The sequence below is a fragment of the Vicia villosa genome, linkage group LG3 (genome assembly GCF_029867415.1).
Source record: "Vicia villosa cultivar HV-30 ecotype Madison, WI linkage group LG3, Vvil1.0, whole genome shotgun sequence".
Lineage (NCBI taxonomy): Eukaryota > Viridiplantae > Streptophyta > Magnoliopsida > Fabales > Fabaceae > Vicia > Vicia villosa.
In genome coordinates, this window is record NC_081182.1 from 30,399,583 (window position 1) to 30,405,674 (window position 6,092).

General features: G+C 33.1%; 1 long non-coding RNA gene across 6 annotated transcripts; it reads left to right on the forward strand.

The window, feature by feature from the left end:
* The first annotated feature begins 462 nt into the window (after positions 1-462).
* LOC131655308 (uncharacterized) lies at positions 463-5,608 on the forward strand. 6 transcript variants are annotated; one of them, XR_009299716.1, is made up of 9 exons: positions 486-876; positions 978-1,016; positions 1,101-1,183; positions 1,287-1,386; positions 3,990-4,059; positions 4,139-4,283; positions 4,464-4,551; positions 4,670-4,826; positions 5,259-5,608. It is a non-coding gene; the product is annotated as an uncharacterized LOC131655308 (long non-coding RNA). The 6 variants fall into 6 exon arrangements; XR_009299717.1 differs by having other exon boundaries at positions 492-876; positions 1,101-1,155; XR_009299713.1 differs by having other exon boundaries at positions 496-876; positions 1,128-1,183.
* Positions 5,609-6,092: the final 484 nt, after the last annotated feature.

The window sequence follows — 6,092 nt, forward strand, 5'->3', positions numbered from 1 at the left end:
AAATTCGTGGCAATTCGTGTAAGTCACACAAAAATCACAGTCTCTATCATCGATGCTTATCACCTTCCCAAAGAAATTAGGTACAAATTCAATCGACTCATTAATTATTGCTCAAACTAATCTTTAATTGAATTATTGAATTAAAAAAAAAAAGTAATACTTGAATAAAGTTATAAAATTCATCTCGAAATACGGCTTAATTTTTTAGGAGTGAATGATCAATTTTAGGATCTATGAACATTTGAGCAGGTTTACGAGACTTGTTCATTCTTTTTTTAAAATGGAGTAATCTAAGATCAAAATAAGTAAAGATTGCTCGCTTTAACATTGACTTGGAAAGTTGTTGGAGCACTTTTATATCCGATTAGCAAGTATGTGGATAAAGAGGGAAGACGTTACAAATTTCAAACAATGTGACGTCGAATCACTCTATGACACATGTGAGAGATTCAATATTCACGTGAGAGATTAAAAGTGATAGTTCATGAAATGTCCATCATATGGTTTGGTAGGGCTGGACAAAATAAAGAAACCCGACCCAAACCACCCAGTCCATTGTAACCGAAAGAGGGCGGTTTGGTTACAGACGGGTTGTCAGGTTGCAAGTTTGGTTATTGTTGGATATCATTGGATCGGTACGGTTTATGAAAATCAACCCACAAATATCCATTATCGATCGAACTTCGTCATTTCATTGGCATCAGCTATCAGTATTTGTACAGGCCCAATAACTAAACCCCATTCAATAAAAGCCCACTCAGATACTTATAAAACTAAGATTAACCCTAACCTAACTCACCTCACTCTCTTCTCTTTTGCGCCGTTCTCCCCCTCTCTCCGAGCCTCACCATCATCGTTCCACCATCAAGTCTTCTGGTAATATATGTTTTCACCATCATCAAGTTCTTTTGGTTAATAACTACTGTTATATTTTTTTTTTTAATTTAGTTATTGTTTAAATTTTCCTCTTCTATTAGGTTGGATTTGTGAAGACATAACATCATCAAGTTCTTCTGGTAATGATTAATCTTAGGTTTTTTTATTTTATTTGACATATTTTTTAGTTAATGATTAATCTTAGGTTTTTTTAATTGTTTTAGTTATTGTTTCAACTTTCATTCTGTCAGGTTTGTTCTATGAAGACATAAGATTGAGGTGAATAAATTAAACCCTAAACATTCAGGTTATGTTTCTTCTTCCTTTTTAGTAAAAGTCACAAGTTCTCTATTTCTTTGTTGCCTCTTGGAACTAGTTTGCTAATTCTAATGTCTTTTTTATATTGATAGATGGAGCATGGAGTTGGAGATGGAAGCTTTCATGGAGTTGGAGTTGGAGATGGAAGCTTGCAAGGAGTTGGAAATCCTAGCTTGCAAGAAGTAACTCAAGGTATTCATGTGTGTTTTTAATGTGATATATAGATGTTGTTGTGTTTTTTGAAAGTGTTAAATTAATGTGTCTTTTAAAATTTATACATGGCAGTTGTTGTTGTTGTTTTAAAGGTGAGATACTTATTAAATACTTGTCAAGAACTTTTAAAATTTGTAAATGAATGTGTGTTTTGAAGCAACAAATTTGTCAAGAACTCTCTAAAAATATGAGACACTTGTTAAATACTTTTCAAAGTTTCAAAGTTTAGAAATATTAAATCTGTGTGTATGTTTAAATGTGTGTGTATGGCTGTTTTTAATATATATATATATATATATATATATATATATATATATATATATATATATATATATATATATATATATATATATATATATATATATATATATATATATATATATATATATATATATATATATATATATATATATATATATATATATATATATATATATATTTCAGCGATGGAGCAACCTGTTTCCCTTACTCAGCCAACATAACCAGCAGCTGCTGGTGCTGCACTCCCTCCCCTTCCTCCTGATAGGATAAAAAGGAAAGCTAATTCTAGTGGAAGTAGAAAAACTTCCGCTGTTTGGGACGACTTTAACATTTTACCTGTTGAGCTTGAACCAATAGCTGCGTGTAAACATTGTCACAAAAGATACCGCTACGACCATAAAACCCATGGAACATCTAACATGCTAGCTCACTCGAAAGTATGTCATAAAAACCCTAACCTTTCACTGAAAGACCCTACAAAAAGAAACCTTGTTAGCGGTGAGGGTGGTTTTTTAGGTTCTACAAGCCAAAGGTTCAATGCTGCAGCAAGTAGAAAGGCCCTTAACAACTTCATCATCCTTGATGAGCAACCCTTTAGAGTGGTTGAGGGTGAGGGTTTTAAGAGACTATATAAACTATTGCAACCACAAATGGCAATCCCTTCAAGGAGGACTGTTGCTAGGGATTATTTTCAGCTTTACCTAGATGAAAAGTCACGACTTAAAGCCTTTTTTAAATCTAATTGTACTAGGGTTGCACTAACCACCGACTGTTGGACTTCTATTCAAAACCTTAGTTACATGGCCACCACTGCGCACTTCATTGACAACACATGGAACTACCAAAAAAAAATCATTAGTTTCACTTTAGTTCAAAATCACAAAGGTGAGACCATTGGTAAGAAAGTCGGGGAGGTTTTGAAAGAATGAGGCATTAGGAAAGTGTCAACAATTACTCTTGACAATGCAACAAGTAATGATGTGGTTGTATCTTATTTAAAAAAAGACTTAAGAACAAGAATGCTCTAATGGGTGAAGAAGATTTTTTTGCATATGAGGTGTGCTGCCCATATCTTAAACTTGGTAGTGAGAGATGGACAAAAAGACCATGAGTTGGCTATTGAAAGTATCCACGATGCTGTTAGGTTTGTGAGGTCTTCTCCACAAAGAGCCTTAAAGTTTAAGGAGTGTATTGAAATTGTCGGAATAACATGTAAAAAAACTTTGTCTTGATGTTTCTACAAGGTGGAATTCCACTTACTTGATGTTGGATGCTGCGGAAAAGTTTGGGGCAGCATTTGAAAAGTTAGAGGATGAGGATCCTGGATACATGGAATTTTTTGAACTTTCTAGTCCACCTTCTTCCATTGATTGGGAAAAAAGCTAGGGCTTTTGTGATCTTTTTGAACACTTTCTATAAAGCAACCAAAGTTTTTTCAGCTTCACAAGAAGTGTGCTTGCACTTCGCTTTTCATAAGTTGTCTTCTATTTTGTGTGATCTTAAAGAAGCATCTTTGAATATGAATACTTTTGTTGCTCCTATGGTTTCAAATATGAAGACTAAATATGATGAGTATTGGGGAATGTGGGAAAAGTGAATCATTTTCTTTACTTTGGTGTGATTTTTGACCTTAGGTTTAAGTTTGGCTATATTGAGTGGTCTTTTAATGAAATGTATGGGATTTGTAGTGATCTAGCTTAGAAAAATGTTGAGTGTGTAAAAACTAGTCTCTTTGTACAATTGGCATAAATCTGAACATGATAAGAATGTTGGGGCTGGTCTATTAAAATAACCATTAGGGAGCACTTCCATTGGAGAATCGTCTTCCCAATCTAAAAGTACTTCACGGGTTGATGCTTTTAAAAGACACTTGAAGGAGAAAGAAACACTTGAAAATAAAAATGAACTAGAGAAGTATTTAGGTGACCCTTGTTGCGACTTGCAAGGATGAGGAAAATTTTAGCATTCTTAACTGGTGGAAGGAGAATTGCACCTGTTATCCTATTTTAGCAACATTGGTTAGAGATGTGTTGGCGACACCTGTTTCAAGCGTTGCTTCAGAAAGTGCTTTTAGCACGGGGGAGGATCTTAGACATGTATAGGAGCTCTTTGAGTCCTGAAATGGTCGAGGCCCTTATTTGTTCTCAAAATTGGTTGAAGCCTTCTAATGATGATATAAAAGTCCTAAATATGATTGAAGAATATGAGATAACTGATTCAATTGTTTCAAGTAATTTATGAATCAAAACTGTCTTTTTTTAACATTAGTTTAAATATTATTTGTTGAAATTAACCCTCATTATTTATTTTATAACTTGTAGCGTTTAATGTATCGCTTAGTGTTGGAGCAACTGCTCCTGGGCAGGTTGGGCCTGCTTAATTCACTCTCAGGTACAGAGATATAATCATATTTTTTTATTAATTTCCATGATTTTTACTATACTAACTTGATTTATAAAATTATTTGCAGATATGAATTCTTTTTTGGACATTTTGGAGTCACTTTGGGACTCGACACACAAGCCATCTTTTTGAAGACTTTTTTGAAACTCATTTTCGGAATTAGCTATTTTCCATTTTGCTGTTGCTTAAGCTCGACCAAGGTCTGAATCAAGGTATAACTATTTTTCAAATTTGTTTTTCTCTTTTGAAACTAGAACTATTGCTGCTGTAAGCTGTTAATGACGGTGAAATTCCCGTTTTATAATTAAAATTCTAATTGTGAGAAACATTTATATATGCTGGCTGTTGCATCGAATTGCTGGCTGTTGCATTAAAATTCTGCTTTGGTACAGGTCTCTTTTAGGTATTGGAAATGATGTTGGCTGTTGCATCGAGCTGTGATTGTTACCACCGTTTTGTAACTTGCATACTAAGTGTTCGGTAAATTGTCTCAACCAAGTTTCTTTTCCTTTTTCGCTTCTGTTTTTTTTACAAATTATGGTGCTGAATTATTGTTATTGATTCAATTTGATATGTTTCACTTGTTGAACTTGTGAAGGAAAGAAAGAAGTAATGAAGCAAGCTCTTTTATTCTGGAGTCATATCCGCCATGTGATAATGTCGAGATTTTGAAGCATGCTCTTTTAAACAGCAAAGTGAGTTACAACTACAAGGTTAGATTCAACTGTGTTTCACCTCACACCAACTAGAACCAGGTAACGTTCATCAATGGATTTCAAAATGTTAAAAATGTACTTACTTTTGTATTTTATATAAATTAAGATCTATTTAATTTATAAGTAGTATGAATAAGAGAGATATTGAGTTTAAAGAGCAGAGAGTAACATATGATGATTAGAAATATAATAAGAAAAACAATTATTAGCTGTGATTATTTTCTTTATAAATTGCAGGATGTTTTAATAGATCAGGATTTCGGAATGAATGGTTATCAAATAACTATTGTTGAGAACCAGATGATCCTGTTACATTGCTTAGAACTCTATTATTTGTGTATTTCCATGTTTTTGCTATTAAGGTTAATTATTATACAATATGTATTTTTTAGATTTGAAAATGTCTATAAAAAATGATTGTCATAAAGTTTTGTTCAGTTTTGTTGAATAATTTTACATTCTGTTTTGCAGCCAGATTGACACACGAGATCACCTTCTAGCAACAAACTACTTATGAAAGACACCTTGACTGCAAGACTTTGAATGCTAGTGACACAAGCACTATGGATATTTGATATGTTGAGTTTTCTTGTAAAATATTTGAAGATTTTAATTATATGTAATATTAGATGGTTGTGTTGTGACTGCTGCCAGGTTGATGAAAATGATATCCCGGTACAAGAAACTTTTCTTTATGATGTAATATTAGATGATATGTTATGACTGTTGCCAGGTTGATGAAAATATATCCCTGTGCAACTTTTATTTACAGTGCAGGAACTTTTATGAGTATGAATTATGTAGCTTTAAAATATTTATAATGCAGGATAGTTTTATTTAAAAATTTGTAATAATCATGTAACCGAACAAACCGATCAGTATTAATCGATAAACCGATAAAACTGAATCCGAGTTAATCGAGATACAAATCAGTCGAAATTGGGCCTAACAACTGGACCCATGGTTTGGGATGGTTTGACATTTTGGGCCTGAGTTATACCGAAACCGACCGCATGGCCACCCCTATGGTTTGGAATATGGTATGAGGTGTGCTATTTGTACACCACTTTTCTTACACCCTATTGTACACCATGCATAAAAACAAAGTAAAAATGTATTGCACGCACATATATCAAAGTTGATAAAATTAGTTAGAAAAAATAAAACTAGTACATTTGACAGATATTTATACGGTGTAGGTGTTAAATAGAGTGTAAAAATAGCTTTTCTCATATGGTATAGATGGTTGAGATTGTAAATTCTTGTGTCTAAGTATGTTGTTCGATATAAAGAAGGTTGTGTCGA